Here is a 23,112-nt window from a genome sequence, read left to right as displayed (position 1 = left end):
GCTCTGCCTGGGGCCCTGTGTGCTGCCCGGGCCCTGTGCGCTTCCTGGGGCCCCCATGTGCTGCCTAGGATCCTGTGCGTTGCCAGGGACCCCATTGCGCTGCCTGGGGCCCTGTGCGCTTCCTGGGGCCCCTGTTTCCTGCCTGGGGCCCTGTGCGCTGCCAGGGACCCCTGTGCGCTGCCTGGGGGCCCCGTGTGCTGCCAGGAAACTCGTTTGCTGTCTCTGTCCCTGTGTGCTGCCTGGGGCCCTGTGCGCTGCCTGGGACCCCCCCGTGTGCTGCCTGGGAACCCGTTCGCTGTCTCTGCTCCTGTGTGCTACCTTGGGCCCCGTTTTTGATGCTTCTCAAAAGCGTGAAAAAACTGATCTACAGCAGCTGGGGTATATTCTGACCCAGAGGGGTATAATCTGGCCTAGGCCAATTTATACCCAGGAGTATAGTTTGGCTTAAGCCAGAATATACCTGGGGTATAATCTGGCCTGGCCTGGCCGGGGGGTTAATCTGGCCTGTAACACAGGCACATTTTTTGATGTAGTGCTACCATTTACCATTGTTGTTTAATAAAGGTAATTTTATTGAAATATTTACCAGTCCTGGTGTTTTCCTTTTTGACCACAAGTTCGAGGCTTTCTTTCCTTTTTTCTAATTTTTGAATAGTCTACCATTCATGTGGGTCGCCCTCCCAGGGCTGTGGGGTACTCGGTACCGGGCCGGTCTCTCAGATGGGAATGTCACAGCAGCGGTGACCCGGTCCATGGCCCTGGGCGCCCAAGTAAAAGGGAGATTGAATGGTGGAATGTAGTTGATTAAATGAATAGTTTGTGACGCCACCTGTGGTGTTCGGCAAGGGAGATGTTAAGCCGACGCTGCATGCAGATCCTCTGGGACTGATGGTATGGCGCAGCAAAGATGTGATAGCTCCCCACAGGTGGAGCTGTAGTCCCAGGGCAGGGTGGATGAATATTGCGGGAAGGGTGCAGTGGTAGGCACAGGGATGTAGCGGTGCCGGAAAGGTAGCAGGAAGGAGGCAAGGACACAACAGGGTGCAGTTTTGTTACCTTTACTTGGCAAATGCAGTCCAGGGTCCTGATTACAGATGGTACAAAGGCAGGCTAGCCTGGAAGCAATTCAGGGATCTCTCTCTGCAGATGGGTTGTGTAGTCTCCTTCCTAGCGCTCACTTGAGGGACATCCAGTACAGAGTTACACTGATGTTCCTCCTTATTATCTTTTCTCTGAATACCTCGTATGGCAGGCAGCTGTAGCCGCTATTTCTCTCTTGGCTCACACCGTGCTGTTGTGCCTCAGAGTCTTAGGTGGGAGTCGAGTATTTACAACTTCCTACTCCTCTGGTGTCTGCTGCAGCACCATTAATGTCCATACAACCATGGAGACCAGGCTCCAGTTCGTGCGCTGTCACTGGAGATGAGCCTTTCCTCTCTGCTCAATCTACTAGCTCCTTCTCCACGTCTGCACACTTCACCCTCCTCACACTAACTAACTGTCCCCTTCCTGGCCCTCAGAGAGCACTCCTCCCCCAATCCTGGTTCACAGCTCCCTCTGTTGGCCTGGAATGGGAACTGTGTTGCACGTATAGATTAACTGCGAGAGAGACCCTTCATTGCTTCCAAGCCTGGCATTACCCTCCCTAAAGGAAGGCAAAGCCACTGTAGCGGCCATACTCCTGTGGGTGCCACATTCCCCCCTAGTGCAAGTCAGCACTCCTGGGCTGATGAAAAGTATATAAAACATATTAAGAAATAAACAAAGTAAACAATTGTACAAGATTTGTAAAAAGGAAAAATTTTACAAAAACCAAGAGCTCCAGAAATAATCCTATGATGATAAGTCCAGCATCAATGTCCATGGTCCATTCCTGGGCAAATGGTAAACTATATACAAAAGTAGTGACCACACACAGTCCTGTGGTTCAGTGTCCATAAAAACAAGTGGAAAATTCAAAAGGAACTCTTACAGATTATCTGTAGGCACAAAACTTGAACAGTTACGTATTTACATGTTAACAGTTACATTACTTTAACTTATTTTAGATACGGAATTTGATGGGTGGTACACCTTGAGTGGTACGGGTAGATCTGCGTAATACTGGTACTGTTATGGACTGAACTGTTTGTCTGGGTCTAACTACTGGTGTTGCGTGTAAACTGGGTAGTAAGCGTCTGCTAGCTCTTAGAGTCACTGTGGGCATGACAGATTCACCACTGGCAGGGCGAGGGTTCTCTGGCTCCACTGCTGGTGCGGTATCTGCTGCGTGAACTTCCTGATTTTCAGAGTTCTCTGGAATCACTTCTTCTGGTACTACCAGTTGGGGAAATGTTAACACTGGCACCACTATGGCATCATTTATTTTAGTCCAATTTGCAGGGAATTCTCCAAGTATAGTGCTGACCTTCTCTTCTTCCTCTAAGGGTTGGATGTTGTTCTGTTCTTCCATTCTTTCCTTCAATAGGTCAGGGCACAATTTCAGATGGTCGCTTGATATTGCTGCCGAAGTTTCTCCTCCATCTTTACTAATAAGGCATACTTTGATGTTGTCAAAGTTTGAGGGTAGAATGGTGTAAGGTTCAGCTTCCCATTGGTCATCCAATTTATGCAATCTTCTTTTCCTTTTTAAGACTTGTTCTCCTGGTGACAAGGGAACTGCAGGGGCATGTTGGTTGTAGTGCCTTTCTTGTTTTTGTCTTGCCTGAGCTAGACTCTTCTCCACACACTCTTGTACTCTACGGTACTGTTGTTGTCTTTCTGTATCCCAGTCAGCATCTGGTGATGTTACTTCAGGTGTAAGGACTCCCATGTCCAAATCAATAGGCAGCTTACCAGGTCTTGCTCTCATTAGGTAGGCTGGCGTACAGTTGGTGGAATTCACCGGAATATGGTTGTAGAGGTCCACCAGATCTGGCAACTTTTCTGGCCACAGATTTCTCTCCTCTAAAGGCAATTTCTTCAGTATGTCAATTACTACCTGGTTCATCTTCTCACACTTTCCATTGGTCTGTGGATGCTAGGATGTTGTCCGGATCTTCTTGCAACCATACAAGTTACAGAATTCCTGGAACACTTCTGCCTCAAAAGCGGGACCTTGATCAGTAAGCACTCGCTCAGGATATCCATGTGGTCTACAGAAGTGCTGTTGGAATGCTCTGGCTGCGGTCCTGGCTGTTTGATCTTTAACAGGCAAAACTACCAGGAATCTTGAGTAGTGATCCACGATGGTGAGAGCATAGATGTAGCCTGACCAGCTTGGGACCAGCTTCACATGGTCCAGGACGACCAACTCGAGTGGCTGTTTGGTTACTATTGGCTGCAGAGGAGCTCTCTGGCTGTTTCGATCCTTCTGCGCAGGTTACATTGTCCACACTCCCGGCACCACTTTTCAATGGTTTTCCTCATACCAGCCCAGTAGAATCTCTCCCGGAGCAAGGCTTCCAACTTCTTCCAACCGAAGTGTCCAGCTCCATTGTGGTATGCTTCCAAGACCATTGATGCCTCTCTCTTTGGGACTACCACCTGCCAGACCAGCTCATGAGTGCGGGCATTGATACTCCTCCGACACAGTTTTCCTTCATAGATGAACAGCCGGCCTCTTTCCTTCCACAACTGCTGGGTTTCGTCAGGAGCATCCGACTCTGGGCGTGAGTCAGCTTGTGACAGTAGCTCCTTCACCAGGCGGACTGTGGGGTCGCTATCCTGCGTTTTTGCCCAGTCATGACGGGGCAATGGATTTAGGGTGACCTCTTTCAAGCCAGACCGCCTGTTTCTCACTCCTTGGGCACGTTGGGCCGCAATTGGCCAGTGGAAGGGAGGTAACTCTATTTCTTCAAGAGCCTCAGGGACTTCTCCGGCATCTGGCAGATTAGGCATTCTGCACAGCGCATCAGCATTGGCATTCTTGTGCCCTGCTCGGTACTTGATAGTAAATTCATAGTTAGACAGCCGAGCCATCCATCGCTGCTTCAGTGCACCTATTTTTGCAGTTTCCAAGTGAGTCAACGGATTGTTGTCCGTGAAGATGGTAAACTTGGCTGAAGGTAGGTAATGCTTGAGTCTTTCAGTGACAGCACAGACTATGGCAAGGAACTCCAGCTTGAAGGAACTGTAGTTGTCAGGGTTCCTTTCAGTAGGACGAAGATTCCTGCTGGCATAAGAGATCACTCTTTCTTTGCCATTCTGTACCTGTGACAGTACTGCTCCAAGTCCCACGTTGCTGGCATCAGTGTACAACACAAAGGGTTTGTCAGAATCTGGGTAGGCCAGAACTTCATCACCTGTGAGAGCCATCTTCAGTCGAGTGAAGGATCTCTCCAACTCCTCAGTCCATTCAAAGGTGGAATTTTTCTGTTTGGTCTTCTTCGACTGTCCCACCAGAAGATTTTGCATAGGAGTGGCTATTTCAGTAAAGCCTTTGATGAATCTTCGGTAGTAGCCTACCAGTCCAAGGAATTGGTGTATTTCATGGAGGTTGCTGGGTTTCGGCCAGTCCCGGATGACTATGACTTTGTCCAGATCTGGTGCCACACCTTCTGCACTCACCACATGTCCGAGGTACTGTACCTTGGGCTTCAGGAGGTGGCATTTGGAAGGCTTCACCTTCAGGCCAAAGTTGGACAAGGCTTCAAACACCTCAGCCAGGTGTTCCAGATGGTCTTCATAAGTCTTGGAGAAAACAATGACATCATCAAGGTACAACAGGACTGTCTCAAAGTTCATGTGTCCCAGGCAGCACTCCATCAGCCGTTGAAATGTTCCTGGGGCGGTGCAGAGCCCGAATGGCATATAGTTGAACTCACAGAGACCCATTGGAGTGGTACATGCTGTTTTCTCCTTGTCTGCCTCTGCCACGGGAACCTGCCAATACCCACTAGTGAGATCCAAGGTGGAAAAGTAGTTAGCAGTTTTAAGTGCAGCTAATGATTCCTCAATTCTAGGTAATGGGTAGGCATCTTTATGTGTAATGCTGTTAATTTTTCTGTAATCAACACATATTCTCATGGTACCATCCTTTTTCTTTACAAAAACTATGGGAGCTGCCCAGGGGCTACAACTGTCTCTGATAACCCCAGCTTCCTTCATCTCTCTCAACATACCTTTAGCACATTGGTATTGTGTTGGGGGTATAGGCCGGTACCTTTCTTTTATGGGTGGATGATTCCCAGTGGGGATATGATGCTGAACCCCTTTTGCCTTCCCAAAATCTAGAGGGTGTTTACTAAATACCCGCTCATACTCCTGGGTCACTCTGTAAACCCCATTTTTCTGGTATAAAGATGTAGAGTCAGTCCCCACCTGCAGTTGCTGACACCACTCCTCCAGCTGCTTGACAGAGCCATTGTCCTCCACCTGGTCAGATGAGACCAAGGGCTCTGCTGCCTGCAATGAGTTCTTACTAACAGTAAGCAGCTTAGCAACTGTGGCATATCGAGGTATTATGGCCTCCTCCTCCCCACAATTCAAGAGGCGTACAGGTACTCTCCCTTTACGTACATCAACCACCCCTCTGGCTGTCAGGACAGTGGGCCTGCTCTCAGAGTATACTGGCTCTACCAATGCCTGGTAGTCTTTTCCTCTGAGACCTATAGCTGCCCGACACCAAATCAACATTTCATATCTGGGGGGTATTGCAATGGGGAAAGTATCACTCAATCTGACGCTGCCAATTTCTCCGCCAGAGAGTTCTACCTGTTGTCTTTGCATCAGGGCTCTGATCTCCTTCTGCAGGACTCGTTGTTCACCGGAACCAGCAGTCTCAGCCACCTGTTGCAACAAGACAATAACCTCGGAAAGACAGTTTTCAATTACATTGGTACCAAGAGTCATCATGGGACTACATTCACGTCGATCAATATCCACAACTATCAGACCTTGAGATTTTAACTTTACTCTACCCACTTTAACAGTAATTTCTTTACATCCTACTTGGGATAAAGACTGGCCATTACTGGCAACTACTGTCAGTTCATCAGTTGGGCCATGGGTAAGTTCAGAGCCAGCCCAGTACCTCTTGTAAAGAATGTATGGAATGGTGGTCACCTGGGAACCAGTGTCCAGCAAAGCGTTCAGGGGAATGCCGTCAATCACCACTGGAAGGATTGGTTTCCCTCCAACATACTTGGCTCTCCAGTTCTTTGGGCCTGGGGATCCTATTCCCGGGGGTTGGCCCTCTGCCCCAGGGGTTGCTCGCTTAAATGACAGAACCTGGCGATGTGGCCTGTCCTGTGGCAGTTACAACAGATGGGACGTCCGTCCTGGTCATAGCGATCGTTGTTTCTTCCTCGGAGTGGCGGAATCCTCTTCTTCCGGAGCCACGGGACATCCTCTGGACTGGAGGCGAGCTGGATCTTCTCCTTGGAGGACACTTGCAGGGACTGCACAGTTTTAGTAAGTGCAGCCATTCCTTTGGTCAACTCCTGGACCTGAAGACGTAGATCTGCAGCTGGGTCTTTATCCAGAGTCTGGGCATCAGCCTCCACAGGGATGGAAGGGAAAAATGTTGCTTCCTGGTGGTAGGTGACCGCTGGGCGCCTAGGGGGCGCTGGGCAGTTGACAGTTGGTTCCTGCAGTACCCGAATAGCCCTGTCCTTGAAATCAGAAAAGTCCAAATCAGGGTTTTGCAGGGTGATGATGCGCAGCTGTCCTCTGTGGGTACTGGATATGAGTCCTTCAATGAACTGCTCCTTTAACAGTTTGTCTTCCTCTTTCACACTGTCAGGATCAATTTGCTTGACAGCTCGCAGCGCCTCCTGCAGGTTAAGAGCATAGTCCCGTATACTGTCCTGCACTTTCTGTTTGTATCCAAAGAATCTCATCTTGATTTCAACTGCGGCGCGGGTGTCAAAGGTGTTTCTCAGGTTGGCCAGAATCTTGGCAACAGTCTTTGTCAGTGTTCTGCCAGGCTTTCATCTTTGTCTGTGCTGCACCCGTTAGCTGTCCAATAAGGATGTTCACTTTCTGGCTTTCAGACAGGGGGTATACTTCAAACAAACTACACAGTCTCTCTTTGAATTCACTCAGGGTATGTGACTCCCCTGAATACTGCGGTAGCCATGCTGCTCCCGGAAGGTAGGGCATAGACAGCGGCATTATGGGGACTTGCTGCAGTGGGCACTATCGGAGCCGCAGCCACATTGGATCCATCATCTTGCGGCGCTGAGAGGTTGGCGGCGGCGTCCGCCGCTGCATTGCTGCGTGGCGCAGACATCCTCTTCCCCCCCAGTTAACGTTAGCCAGGGCCGGGGGTTGAGTAAGCTTACCGGCGGCCGCTTCGCAGGCCCGATGTTCTGGGCTGTAGGCCTCCCACTTCTCGCACGCTTTTTCCTCTTCCCGCGCGGGACCTCACTGCTTCGCGCTCTCCTGCAGGCTCCACCCACGAAGGCCCGCCTCTTTTGTTTTCCTGCGCGCGCCAAGCAGCGGGATAATGGCGGCAATGGCACCAACAGTTCACAGTACACAATACAGTCTCTGGCACACAGGACCCAGGGTTGCCGGGCTCCGTAATCCTGTTCGTGACACCAAGTTGGGTCGCCCTCCCAGGGCTATGGGGTACTCGGTACCGGGCCGGTCTCTCAGATGGGAATGTCACAGCAGCGGTGACCCGGTATGTGGCCCTGGGTGACCAAGAAAAAGGGAGATCGAATGGTGGAATGTAGTTGATTAAATGAATAGTTCGTGACGCCACCTGTGGTATTCGGCAAGGGAGATGTTAAGCCGACGCTGCATGCAGATCCTCTGGGACTGATGGCATGGCGCAGCAAAGATGTGATAGCTCCCCACAGGTGGAGCTGTAGTCCCAGGGCAGGGTGGATGAATATTGCGGGAAGGGTGCAGTGGTAGGAACAGGGATGTAGCGGTGCCGGAAAGGTAGCAAGAAGGAGGCAAGGACACAACAGGGTGCAGTTTTGTTACCTTTACTTGGCAAATGCAGTCCAGGGTCCTGATTACAGATGGTACAAGAGCAGGCTAGCCTGGAAGCAATTCAGGGATCTCCCTCTCTGCAGATGGGTTGTGTAGTCTCCTTCCTAGCGCTCACTTGAGGGACATCCAGTACTGAGTTACACTGACGTTCCTCCTTATTATCTTTTCTCTGAATACCTCGTATGGCAGACAGCTGTAGCCGCTATTTCTCTCTTGGCTCACACCGTGCTGTTGTGCCTCCGAGTCTTAAGTGGGAGTCGAGTATTTACAACTTCCTACTCCTCTGGTGTCTGCTGCAGGACCATTAGTGTCCTTACAACCATGGAGACCAGGCTCCAGTTCGTGTGCTGTCACTGGAGATGAGCCTTTCCTCTCTGCTCAATCTACCAGCTCCTTCTCCACGTCTGCACACTTCACCCTCCTCACACTAACTAACTGTCCCCTTCCTGGCCCTCAGAGAGCACTCCTCCCCCAATCCTGGTTCACAGCTCCCTCTGTTGGCCTGGAATGGGAACTGTGTTGCATGTATAGATTAACTGCGAGAGAGGCCCTTCATTGCTTCCAAGCCTGGCATTACCCTCCCTAAAGGAAGGCAAAGCCACTGTGGCGGCCATACTCCTGGGGGCGCCACACATGCACTTAGCACCTATATGTCATTCACAATATATATATTAACTGACCTGTTACTCTATGATATATAGGTATTGTTACGTTCACTTTGTGTTAATCCTTGTGCGGTATAAGCAATTAGATGCCTTTTTGGGCACATGATATTTTTTGTCACTTTCTATTCTGATGTTTGGGAGGCAGAATGAACAAAAAACAGGATTTCAGGAATAATTTTTTTTTTTTACGCCGTTTCGCATATGGTAAAATTGATAAAGCAGCTTTATTCTTTGGGTCAGTATGATTACAGCGATACCACATTTAAATATTTTTTTTCATGTCTTGGCGCTTTTACACAATAGAAAGGATTTTATTGCAAAAATAATTATTTTCACATTGTTTAATTCTGAGAGATATAACTTTTATTTTTCTGCTGACGGAGCTGTGTGGCATCTTTATTTTTTGCGGGAGAAAATGACATTTTCAGAGATACCATGCTTATTTAGATTGGTCTGTTTGATCCCATTTTATTCTACTTTTTTTTCGGCGGTATGATGATTAAGTATAGTTTTTTGCCTCATTTTTTATTTATTTTTTAATGGTGTTCACTGAAGGGGTAAACTAGTGGGACAGTTTTATAGGCTGGGTCGTTTTGAACGCGGCGATACCAAATATGTGTACTTTTTTATATTTTTTTACATAAATAAATTTATTGGATTCATATTTGTTCTTTTTTCTTTGTTCTTTATCATGTGGTTTTTAAAAAAATTTTTTTTTACAATTTTCATTTACTTTTTTTTTACATTTTTACATTGTCCTAGGATGGGACATCAACTTCACTCTGACTGATTCCTGATCTAATGCTTTGCAAGAGTATTAGAGCAGCATCTGACATGCAAGGAGGAGGCGTGTGAGCTCGTGTTCTGAGCATGACCTGACAGGCCACCGTCCCTGGGTGACCCCTAAAGATGGCCGCGAGGTCACCCAGGGACGGTGACCTGTCAGGTCATGCTCAGAGCACAAGCTCACACAGGGTCACCATGGAGACCATCGACACAACACATTTCCATCACACTGTGCCGATGGGAGCACAGAGGGGTTCTCTCTACGATTTCCCGCAATGTCGCTGTCACGAATGACAGAGGCATCACAGGGGTAAATGACCGTTATCAGTGTTAACCGATCGTGGGCATCGCTCCAGGGTGTTAGCTTTCACTTAGAGCTGACATCCGGACTCGATCGCGATGGCGCTCAGTGTGAACCTGCATGCTCACATTGCCATATAAATACAGCGGTTTGCGGGAAAGCAGCTGCAGCGATGCCGTATATATACGACGCATGTCGGGAAGGGGTTAAGTTCGCAAAGACTAACTTCCCTGCAAATCGAATTTCCCAGTAATACCTGCGTGAATAGACAAAGTCACATCTTGTCTGATCTACTCATCTCTAAAGGAAATCAATAGGGATCCATAAAAGCGAAAGGAGCCTAAGGCCAGGGTCACACTTGCGAGTGTGATGTGAGAAACTCGTGCGAGTCTCGTGCATCAACACCTGGCACTGCCGCCGGCACTCGGACCGGAGCATGCGGCTACATGCATTTCTATGCAGCCGCACACTCTGGTCCCGAGTGCTGGCGGCAGTGCTGGGTGTTGATTTGAGAGACTCATGCGAGTTTCTTGCATCACACTCGCAAGTGTGACCCCAGTCTAAGACAGAAGCTGCCTATTTTTCCAACTTCGTTACCTGCTATCGACTCTACATTTCCTGCCTGTAAGAATTTTCTATACATACACTCTATTTTCTATCTCATTATGCTCATATTTCACTTATGATTCATAAATAAGCTTCATTGTTGACGTCTATATTTAATTTGTGTCAATGGGAGCCGACAAATGCTGTATAATGAGAGAAGTAGAGCTTCAAACAAGCCATACAGACCCTGAAAGACAAGGCCAGCAAAACCTTCTATGCCATCCGAAGGAAACTCTACCATCTGAAGCCACCAGTGAGGGTCTGGTTAAAAATCTTCAACTCTATCATCGCCCCAATCCTCCTGTATGGCAGCGAAGTCTGGGGTCCTCACACCTACCCAGACTGGTCAAGGTGGGATTCCAGCCCAACAGAAATATTCCACCTGGAATTCTGCAAGCACCTTCTCCAAGTCCATCGGAGCACCTCCAACAGTGCTTGCCGGGCCGAGCTGGGCAGATTCCCTCTACACCTAACGGTTCTAAAGAGGGCACTGTCATTCCGGGCTCACCTACAAAGGAGCAATCCAAGCTCCCATCACCATAAAGCCCTGACACATGTAGGTGAAACAGAAAAACCAGGATCCTCGGAACAGCCTACCCAAACCCAACCTGACCAAAACACCAATCACAACAACCTGACAAAAGCTGGAATCAGGAAGATGGTAGACGAAGGCCAGGAGAGGTACATAAGCGACTGGAAGAATGACATCATCAGCTCACAGAAATTGACCACGTACCAGAGTCTACAGAGAGACTACAGACTGGCCCCATACCTGGAGAAACTCCCGGACCCCAGAGACCGCAAGATCCTAAGCCGGTATAGACTCAGTGCCCACAGTCTGGCCATCGAAGTCGGCCGACACAGGCAGAGCTACAAGTCCAGGGAGGAAAGACTGTGCCAACACTGTGACCAGGAGGCCCTGGAGGATGAGACCCACTTCCTGCTACACTGCTCCAAATACTCAGCAGTGAGGGACACTCACTTCAGGAGACTCTCACACCTCTTCCCTGATTTCATCACCATGAAGGAGGAAGAGAAAACATATATCCTGCTGGGGGAAGAAGAGAGAGCAGTGGAGATAGCAGCGCAATATGTGAGCGCATACCATAGGCTGCGAGAAAGAGAACTATGATATGCCATGGACTTCTATAGCCCCCATCCTGAATCTGCCCCAACCCCCAATCCACATTCCCTATGCCATGGGCTTCTATAGCCCCACCCTGGATCTGCCCCCATCCACCTTCCCTATGCCATGGACTTCTATAGCCCCACCCTGGATCTGCTCCCACCCACCTTTCCTACAACCCCTACCCAACATCCCTACAGTCCCTATCCCTAGTCCCTTTTGTACACTTGCTTTGGCAAAACTAATGTGTATTTAGTCCTGCCAATAAAGCTTCTTTGAATCTTGAATCTTGAACCTCTTGTATAATGTCACGTAGAAAGACTCTGTGGAGCCAAAACTTTGCCTGTTGCACATACGGCTTATTAAAAGTTTCACTTGACTTATGATAGTTTCCCATATTTGAATGCAGCCTACTTTCTTTATTTTTTATCTATCTAATTACCTATCTACAAACAAAAGAATTTACCATCGTCTGCAAGCACTGAGATGCATGCAAATATTGAATACATTAAATTTAGACTGCAGATGGACATACAGAATATATGTAGGAGCTCCTACATCACTGACTGGACTTATGATGAGCGTAGAGGGCTAGAGACGCAGCAGAAACACTTGCTCATGTGATAGATCAGGTAGGGAAATGTGTTACTGGGTCGCCCTCCCAGGGCTGTGGGGTACTCAGTACCGGGTCGGTGTCAGGGGGATTTGTCACAGCAGCAGTGACCCGGTCCGTGGCCCTGGGCCCCAAGTAATAAGGGTGTTGAATGGTGATTTGTAATTAGTGAAATAGTTCGTGACGCCACCTGTGGTGTTCGGCAAGTGTGGTGTTAGGTCGACGCTGCATGCAGATCCTCTGGGACTGATGGTGTGTGCGGCATAGATGGTGCAGCTCCCCACAGGTGGAGCTGTAGTCCCAGGGCAGTGTAGATGTGATGCTTGAGGAGAGGCACAAGCGATGTAGAAACTGGTACCCAGATGTAGCAGTGCTGGTTGTGTTGGTGCGAGAATGAATGGAGGACACCAGGGCTTGTAGATCCAAAGCTTTACTCACAGTCCGTAGTGCACACAGGTGCCTGCCTCCTTACTGTGTCCTCCGGGTCAGAGGCTCAATCAACCTCCAGGCAAGATGGAATGCTCCCTTCCAACACTCCCCCAACATGTGCCTTCCTGAACGTCTCCTCTATAGCGCCTTGTGGTGTGAAGCACTCCAGTACTTAGCTACCCTGGAATGCCTCCTGACAGATGTTCCCAAGAACTCTACTTGCATGGCAGACAGCTGTAGCCTGCTTCGGGGACTCCTTACTCCCGGCTCTCTATCCGTGTTGCTGTTGTGCCCTCAAGTCTTAGATGGGAGTAGTGCATTTACCGCCCACTACTCCACCGGTGTCTGCTGCAGAACCATTAGTGTTCATACAACCTCGGGGCCCGGGCCCCGGCCTTGCGCTGGAACCTTAAGGCAGGGTTCTCTCTCCAACCCACATCCTCTCTGTTCCCTTCTCTCCTTCGTTCCGTACTTTGTCTTTCTTTCTTCCTCCATCCCTTCTTCCAGGGATCCTCACTCCTCTCCAGGTGATTTGCTCTCCCTCTGACCTCCTGTCAGACTAACCTGTAATTCTACACTTTCCCTCTCTTTTATGTACTCTCAACTCCACCCACCTCCCAGCACATCTCGTGTTCCAAGCAGGGAACCACCAAAGGTGCTCTGCTACCATCTGAGCCAAGAGCCGCAATGTGGCTTTGCTGAACTATCCTGTGTGGGGGGTGCAGGTGTTGGAGCATGGTTAGGAGTTCTGACCTTACCTGGATGGTGGGGCACCACACCTTAGGAGAAGGTGCAGTACCTCTGTGGCGACCGAGCCTCAGGGGCGCCACATAACCTAACAGAAAGAAGCAGCTGCGAGCCCCTGCTGTGTTGTCTGTATACTCTCTTATTCTTCCTCCCCTGACCAGGAGCTGGAGCATCTCTGCATGATCGGTCATAGAAGATAAGACAGTACATGGCTGGGGCACATTTACAAGATTATCTCAGCACAGGAAAATAATTTTGAACACATCTAATTGCGGAACTTATTATTATACCAGATATATTCATTAAAGTCCACTTTGTTCACCCCTTTTTGTGGCTTCACAGTGTTCACCTGACATTTAGGTAGCACATACAATAATTTTCATATCCGCTACAGCACAGCTGAACTCAATGCAAATATCTAGATATTTATATTGTTAGGGATTAGTCAGATTACAGTTGTCAAACTTCACAAGCAAGTTAATCCATTGTGCTCAGCAAGTTTACCAGGAACTTTAGTTCACAATTAACGATGAACAGCTTTGTTCTTATCGCTGAATATTTAATCAACTCTGACACCTCTGTTCAACCCAATTGGCGAATGGAGAATTTTTTTCTTAACCTCAATTTTCACAGTTACATAAACCAAATAAAAAGGACATTGCCAGGTAACTGCTTGTGAAACTTGTGGTTTAGCAAGTCAGTCTCCAGTGCTGTGTCAGTGGCATTAATCATGGAGCTTTCCAGTGTCTGCCTGACAATGATATTCAAAAACTGTAGTAAGCATGTAAAGGTACTGTCACACTTAGCGATGTACCAGCGATCCCGACCAGCGATATGACGCGGTCAGGATCGCTGGTACATCGCTAAGTGGTCGCTAGAGAGCTGCCACACAGGCAGATCTCACCAGCGACATCGCTGGGGACGGGGGTCGCTACTTACCTGTCACACCAGGCGATCCTGCGTCCTCCCGCCCGGCTCCACGCATCGCTCGTCTTCACAGCAGGAAGCGCCGCAGGAAGCTGACGACGAGAAACAGTCCAGGACGTTCTCGCGCGATCAGCGATAACCAGCGGGGGAGCGGGTTGTAGGTAAGTATCAGACACAGCGATATCGCTAGCAATATCGCTATAACGTCACAAGTTATAGCGATATTGCTAGCGATATCGCTTAGTGTGACAGTACCTTAAGGGTGTTGACTGTGATGGTGCAGTGCACAATAAGAGGGTAATTCCCCCTTAAAAAAGTTTTCGCCTATCCCAGCGGTCTTGCTGTTTTATGTGTAATTTTTTGTAGTAGAATAAAGAAAATTATTTTGTACATTCTTATACCTTGGCTTTGAGTTCACTTTTTAAAATACAAGACGTGTGTAATGTGAATATACAGTTGAAACCAGAAGTTTACATACACTATATAAAAAGACACATCTGCATGTTTTTCTGACATGAAATAAGAATAAACCTTTCCTGTTTTAGATTAACCCTTTAACGACCGCCGATACGCCTTTTAACGGCGGTAGTTAAGGGTACTTAAACCACAGCGCCGTTAATTCACGGCTCTGTGGAGAAAGTAAATAGCGCCCCCCAGTGTCAGATTTTCTCCAGGGTCTTGGCTGCCGGGGGTAGCCGAGACCCCAGAGAACATGAATCGGGTCGGTTTTTACCGACCCAGCTTTTGCGATCACCGTTATTAACCCTATAATGGCGACCGGAAAAAAAAGCCGCAATTTTTCAATGAATTTCTCTTTCTTCCATTGTGATTGCATATCAGAGGAAAGAGAAATAAGGTCCTCGATCCCCCCGGTACCTCCCGGTGGTTGTGGATTCCCTCCCGGTGGTCCTGCTTTCCTCCTGCCTCCTCCGGTGGGCGCCGCCATCTTGGATCTGGAAGAAAATGGCGGGCGCATGCGCAGTGCGCCCGCCGCCGATCTGCAGGCTCCGGCTGGCAGATTCCATTCATTCATTTTGATCACTATGATAAACTATCAGGCTATGTGCACACGTTCCGGAATTGCCACGGAAATTTTCGCAGGAATTCCGGAATTCCATTCCGCAGGAAATATGTGAGAAAACCGCATTTTAAATTCTCATCTATTTCCCGCGGAAAAACTAACGATTTGCAAGCATAATTAACTTGCAGAATACTATCGTTTTCCAAGCGATCAGTAGCATCGCTTGGAAAACTGATTGACAGGTTGGTCATACTCGTCAAACATAGTGTTTGAGGAGTGTGACCAACTTTTTACTATTGAGGCTGCCTATGCAGCATCAATAGTAAAATATATAATGTTAAAAATAATTAAAACAATTAAAATTCGTGTTTATCTCACCTTCCGACGTCCCGCGTAGCGTCCCCAATCATCGCGATGCAGCCGGCAGGTCCCGTTCCCAGCAATGCCTTGCGACAATGACCTTTGATGATGTCGCGGTCTCTCGAGACCGCGACATTATGAAAGGTCATTGTTGCAAGGTATCACTGGGAACGTTACCTTCCGGGAGCATCGCTGAAGCCTGCTGACGCTGCGAGGGACATCGGAAGGTGAGAATATGACGATTTTTTTATTTTAATTCTATTTTTTACAGGGATATGGTACCCAGAGCCTGGAGGAGAATCTCATCTCCTCCAGACCGTGGGTACCATCCGAAAATGTTCTGCTTAATTTTCGCATGGTGGACACAGCCACATGCGGAAAGTAAGCAGAACAATGCATTCCTATTTGTGCGGATTTTCAGGATTTTCCCGCGATTCCACAAAATTAATGAGTATGCTGCGTATTTTTCCACGATGCGATTCTGCCGTGGAAAATTCTGCAGCATTAGCACAGCATTGCGGAATCCCATAGGATTGCGTGGGATGCTTTTTTTTGCGTTTTCGCGGCAAAATCGAGCTTTAAAAAACGCAGCGGAAACGCAAAAAAAACGCTACGTTTGAACGAAGCCTTATAGTGATCAAAATAAAAAAAATAGTAAATAACTCCCCCCATTTATCACCCCCTTAGTTAGGCAAAGATAATGAAATAAAGAAAATATATATTTTTTTCATTTTTCCATTAGGGCTAGGGTTAGGGCTAGGGTTAGGGTTAGGTCTAGGGTTAGGGCTAGGGTTAGAATTAGGGTTAGGGTTAGAATTAGGGTTAGAGATAGGGTTAAAATTAGGGTTAGGGTTAGAATTAGGGTTAGGGTGACACCACGGAGCGAGAAAGAGCATCGATGCGGACGTTCTTCTCCCCGGAGAGAAAATGTAGGGTAAAATGGAACCGGGAGAAGAATAGGGACCATCGGGCCTGGCGAGAGTTCAGCCTCTAGGCCGTTTGCAAATACACCAAGTTCTTGTGGTCAGTGAGCACCTGGAAAGGGTGGCGAGCCCCTTCCAGAAGGTGTCTCCACAGCAAAAAGGCCAACTTCATCGCTAGCAACTCCCTGTCCCCGATGGAATAATTCCTCTCCTCCGGTGTGAAAGTCTTGGAGAAAAAGAAGCATGGCTGCTTCCGACCTTGTGTGTCCTTCTGAAAAATGACCACTTCAGCATCAACGGAAGAGGCATCCACCTCCAGTATGAAGGGCTTATCTACATCGGGGCGATATAGAATGGGAGCGCTAGCGAAAAGGGACTTAATGGAGGAGAAGGCCTTGGAGACAGACACCGACCACAACTTGGAATTTGCGCCTGTTAGGAATCTGGGTCCTTCTATGCCTATGCTGAGACCCAGGTTCTCACATTTGTCTCCAGAGGCTAAGTCCTTCTTCCCAGCTTCTGAGCATGCCCATGGGACGAGCTCCCATTGGAGTTCAGGAGTCAGGTGCTCAGGTCCTGCTCCTGATTCCATTGGCTTAGCTCAGGGCTCTGGAGATTTCCGGCAGGTCCCGTACACTATGAAAAGTGTGCATGGCCGTTCTGCCATGTGCTAGTATTTTTATACTGCTGCTGTGTGTATGGTGACGGATGCTTGGTCTGGTGACTGACTCATTAAGAAACCCCTTCCCTCTGATAATATGCCTGTGTAAGTGAGTGGAATTCAGTCAGCACCTGCGCTAGCACCAGCGCGCACAAGCTGCATCTTCCAGCAGCTTAGCGTCCTGCATCGCGCTTGCGATATTTGCGGTTGCAGCCTGTCCAGGCGTTCGCAGTTGCGACGCCGAGCACATGTGTACACGGTAAGTCCGCTCGGTTGTAGTGACTATATTTAACTACTCCAGTTTCCGGCTAACGCACATGTGCCGCTGAGATCCTGTGCTGTTAACAGGCTCAGCAATACCATTTTGTATTGTTTTTTCCTTGCAACTCTGTGTCTCTTAACAGAGCTTGCCTTACTGTACCTGGGTGAGTTAGAACCCTGTGCATATTAGTGCTCTGCCTCTCCAGCAGCGGTTTTACCATCCACCGCACGGTTGACCCCGAGTGGCGAAGGCACTTTATTTATTTTTTTTAGTGCCTTCCACCACTTTTAACATAATACTAGCGCCAGGGTCTGGCTGGAGATGGCAGACCAGCAGCAACTGTTGCAGTGCGTGCGACAGCTCGAGACTCGCTTGGCTACCCTTGAGAGAGCTCTCGCAGCTTCGCAGGCCACAGATGCTGCTGTCCAAGCACTCACGGACGCGGTAGGGCGTATGTCCATGTCTGCCCTTGCGCCGACAGTTACCCGCCTCCCATTGCCTGAAAAATATTCTGGGGATGGCGCCTCCTGTAGAGGTTTTATCAGCCAGTGCTCGATTCACCTGGAGCTGCTGGCTGCGCAGTTCCCTACAGAACGGGCCAAGGTGGCCTTTATTATATCCCTACTGTCGGGCAAGGCGCTGGAATGGAGTACGCCACTATGGGAGCGTGGTGACCCGGATATCCGGACCGCCGCTAATCTGCTAACTGCTATCAAGCAGGTGTTTCTTGGTCCACGGGTTACACACGATACCTCTCTCCAACTGCTCTCCTTGTCTCAAGGATCACTCTCGGTCAGTCAATACGCCGTCCGTTTTCCGACACTGGTGTCCGAGTTGGAGTGGTCCGACAAGGCTCTGATTCCTGTCTTCTGGAAGTGATTAGAGGAGCATGTAAAGGATGCTCTCTCCACGAGAGAAATTCCTACCAGTCTCGAGGAGTTAATATCAATCTCCTCGCGGATTGACCTCCGCTTTTCGGAGCGTGGTTTGGAGCGAGCTCACTCCAAATGGAGAGGTACCCCGGCTCCCAAATTTTTTGAGCCTCTGGATCTGCCCGAGCCAGAGGTTCCGCCACCCGAGCCCATGGAAGTGTCTCGCGCCATTTCTGAGACATGTCCGGCTCAAGAGTCCATATGTGGTTGTCATCATCTACCCGCTGTTTCTCCGGAAGACAGCACCCCGCAGTGGTCTGACTATGAGTCGGTAGGTGAGGCTTTTGTCCCTCCTTGCCAGCGGTCTAAAGTCCTCGCGTGGGCACACGCGCCCAATGCGGATGGCCATCGAGGCTATATGCAGACCACGAAGTCTCTGGCCGGTTCGTATTGGTGGCCGCACAGGGCTCAGGACGTAAAAAAGTTCATTCGGGCATGCACCCTATGTGCTCGGGATAGCCTTCCTGAACGGAGTGTAGCTACGCCCGCCGTTACGTGGCCTTCTCCTAAAACTCCCGCTCCCATTGTCTCCCGGGTGTCCCTCTTGAGACCTGGTGACCTGGCCTCCCCTGATATCATCCGCATGTCCCGGTTTTCGGTTTCACCTACCAGGACACCAGGCTCGTCTTTTGATGAGTCTGAGCTCTGTGCCACTGTCTGGCATGGGCTGGTGCATCGGAGGGTTCAGGGAGGAGGGGGCCCTAGGAGGGGGGTAATGTTAGGAATCTAGGTCCTTCTATGCCTATGCTGAGACCCAGGTTCTCACATTTGTCTCCAGAGGCTAAGTGCTTCTTCCCAGCTTCTGAGCATGCCCATGGGACGAGCTCCCATTGGAGTTCAGGAGTCAGGTGCTCAGGTCCTGCTCCTGATTCCATTGGCTTAGCTCAGGGCTCTGGAGATTTCCTGCAGGTCCCATACACTATAAAAAGTGCGCATGGCCGCTATGCCATGCGCTAGTATTTTTATACTGCTGCTGTGTGTATGGTGACGGATGTTTGGTCTGGTGACTGACTCATTAAGAAACCCCTTCCCTCTGATAATACGCCTGTGTGAGTGAGTGGAATTCAGTCAGCACCTGCGCTAGCGCCAGCGCGCACAAGCTCCATCTTCCAGCACCTTAGCGTCCTGCATCGCGCTTGCGATATTTGCGGTTGCAGCCTGTCCAGGCGTTCACAGTTGTGACGCCGAGCACACGTGTACACTGTAAGTCCGCCCGGTTGTAGTGACTATATTTAACTACTCCAGTTTCCGGCTAACGCACATGTGCCGCTGAGATCCTGTGCTGTTAACAGGCTCAGCAATACCATTTTGTATTGTTTTTTCCTTGCAACTCTGTGTCTCTTAACAGAGCTTGCCTTACTGCACCTGGGTGAGTTAGAACCCTGTGCATATTAGTGCTCTGCCTCTCCAGCAGCGGTTTTACCATCCACTGCACGGTGGACCCCGAGTGGCGAAAGCACTTTAATTATTTATTTTTTTTAGTGCCTTCCGCCACTCCTAACAGCGCCCTTCTTGGTGAGGGCCACCAAGGGGGTTACCAAAGTCGAGAAGTGGGGGATGAATTGGCGGTAGTAGTTTATGAACCCCATAAAGCGCTGCACCGCTTTGAGAGAATGGGGCTCCTTCCAATCCATCACCGCCTGTAGCTTGGCAGGATCCATGGCCAATCCTTGGGCGGAGATGATATAACCCAGGAAAGGCAAGGACTCCTGCTCAAACACACACTTCTCCAACTTGGCATAGAGGGAGTTTGCCCGCAGGAGGTCGAAAACTTTGCGAACATCTCTCCGGTGGGAGTCGATATCTGGAGAGTAGATGAGAATATCATCCAGATGGACTACTACCGATGTGGTAAACATACCCCGGTAGATATCGTTCACAAAGTCTTGGAAGACGGCCGGAGCATTACAGAGCCCGAAGGGCATCACCAGGTATTCATAGTGCCTATGCCTGGTGTTAAATGCCGTCTAACACTCGTCCCCCTCACGGATGCGAACCAGGTTGTAAGCCCCCCGCAGAACGAGTTTGGTAAACACTCTCGCTCCCCGTAGCCTATCAAACAGCTCCGATATCAGGGGCAGTGGGTACTTATTCTTAACGGTGATAGCGTTAAGACCCCTGTAATCGATGCAGGGACGCAGTTCTCCTTTCTTCTGGATGAAGAAGAATCCCGCCCCTGCTGGTGACACTGACTTCCTAATGAATCCCCTTGCCAGATTCTCCCTGATATATTGAGACATGACCTCTGTCTCCTGGAGAGAAAGGGGATAGACTCGACCCCAAGGAGGCTCAGCACCAGGCAAGAGGTCAATAGGACAGTCGCAGGGGCGATGGGGCGGAACAGTCTCCGCCGCCCTTTTGGAGAACATGTCTGCATACTGTTGATAGTGTTTGGGGAGAGAGGAAAGATCTGCGGGGACTTCGATGGAAGCAACCTGAACACACTCCCTCTGACATCTACCCTCACAGGCTTTATCCCAACCGAGAATCCTCCCCGAGGACCACTCTATATGGGGAGAGTGGAACCGTAACCAGGGAACCCCTAAGAGGACCTGATCAATATCCTCAAGCATGACGAGGAGGGATATCGTCTCCTGATGAGACGGAGACACCGATAGTATCAACGGGGCTGTCTGGTGGGTAATTTGAGAGGGTAGAGTCGCTCCGTTCACCACCCTGACGGTGACTGGCTTGGCCATCATAACCAGGGGTGTTGCATGCCGTTGAGCAAAGGCTGAAGACATGAAATTGCCTTCCGCTCCGGAGTCCACGCAAACCTCCACCGCCAGAGTGGAAGAACCAGCCTCAAGTGTTCCTTTAAAGGTCAGCTTGGAGGAAAACGCCGCTGATTCTAGCGAGCCCCCTCCTATGACCACTAGAGGCGAGCATTTTCCTGACCGCTGTGGACACCGGTTGGCAAGGTGACCAGACTGTCGGCAAACAGGACAGACTACAGGTACTTGAGCAGACCGAAACCTGGATCCTGCGCAAGTAGACTCCATGGCCCCCTGAGGCTCGGACGCCCAATTGGAAGATCCCAGAGGTTTAGCAAAACTAGGTGCCAACCTAATCCTCTGCCTACACTGGGACCGCTCCAACCTTCGCTCGGTAAAGTGAAGGTCAATACGGGTGGAGACGGTGATGAGCTCCTCCAGTGTGGCGGGAACCTCCCTGGTGGCCAGGGCGTCCTTCACATGGTCAGCCAAGCCTCTCCAGAACACCGGTATGAGGACCTTATCTGGCCACTATAACTCAGAGGCCAGTGTACTGAACTGGATGGCGAAGTGGCTGACCAAGGACGAGCCTTGCGATAATGCCAGCAGCCGGAGCGTGGTGTCATGGAAGACCTGCTTCAGAGTGGCCTAGAACAGAGTGGCACTCTGCACCACATAATCACCACGCTCCCACAGCGGTGTGGCCCACTCCAATGCCCTGTCCGACAAGAGGGAAATGATAAATCCCACCTTAGCCCACTCGTGGGGGAATCGTGCAGCTAGCAACTCTAGCTTTATAGAGCACTGGCTCACGAAACCCCTACATGATGCACTATCGCCAGAGAACTTCTTGGGCAGCTGGAGGTGGGACAAAGTTGGGACAGGGATGGCAGTGGACACATGGGAGACAGCCTCAGTGGCTGCCTGGAGCGCGACCGCGGTAACATCTGCAGCTGAGGCTGGACGCTCAAGAGCCGCCAACCTGCCCTCCAGCTGCCAGATGCACGCAAAAAGTCGCAGCTCTTACGCCATTAGAGCTAGACTCTGGTGCTAGTATACTGTTAGGGTTGCGGATCACACTAAATATAAAATATAATAAAGTGCGATCGCAACCCGGAGTCCACCGTGCAGAGATGGTAAACTGCTGCTTGGTAATGGCGGACACTAGCTGAACACCGGTGGAGTAACCGCTGACCCGGTGTGCGCAGGAGCGAACTCTATTACAACACAGAGCCGCAGAAAGACGCCAAAGCCTGTTACCTCACAGACTACGGCTTAGGGAACCGCTCCTGCGGCGCCAGGGATTAAGCCTAGAGAAACGTTGTGCCCTGTTAGCAGTCACAGGGTGCAGCCGACAGTTGTGTTAATGCACTGCGTGCGTACAGCGCCGCCCTGGCAGATGCCACTAGCCAGCCTAAGCTTAGCGCTGGAAAGCACAGTAACTGCGCATGGCACTGTTGAGACGGGCACTGCGGCGTATGTGGTACAGAGGTGTCTCGTGCAGATGACACTCTCTGGCATAACGAGTGAGAGAAGCTGGAAGCACTGCAGTGCCACCACTCGGAGCTGACTAAGGACTCTAAACCCTGCCAACATGCGTATCAAAGGGAAAGGGTTTCATTATGAGTCATTCAGCGGTTCACAAGCATCCATCATCACACACATCACTACCAATTACTGTCTATACTAGCGCAAGGCCGAGCGGCCATGCAAACCTTTTATAGCAGCGTCCTTCCGGGACCTTCCTGATGGTCCAGTCCAAGTTGGAGAAGAACCTGAGCATGTGACCTCCGATCTCCAATGAGAGATCGTCCCACGGGCATGCTCAGACCGAAAGGAGGACTTAGTCCCAGGAGTAGCTCGCTGCTGACCAGCATGCGTTGCTATAGCTGGACCAGAGGTGACAGCAGCAACCAAACCCACAGTGCTAGTCTGAGCAGAGCACCTGGATCGACGAGTCTGCTGAGCAGCCTCCTCTGTGGACAGAGAGGAATGGGAGACTGCTGAATGCAAGGCTTGGGATTCTTGCTGTGCAGCAACAGGAACCCGATGCCTATAGGTGCCCTTTTATACATAATGCGAACAAAGAAAGCTGTATAAATATTATGACGAA

This window comes from Dendrobates tinctorius, unplaced genomic scaffold (assembly GCF_039654945.1).
Source record: "Dendrobates tinctorius isolate UK_male_01 unplaced genomic scaffold, ASM3965494v1 ptg000138l, whole genome shotgun sequence".
Classification (NCBI taxonomy): Eukaryota; Metazoa; Chordata; class Amphibia; order Anura; family Dendrobatidae; genus Dendrobates; species Dendrobates tinctorius.
This window is presented reverse-complemented; position numbering follows the sequence as displayed.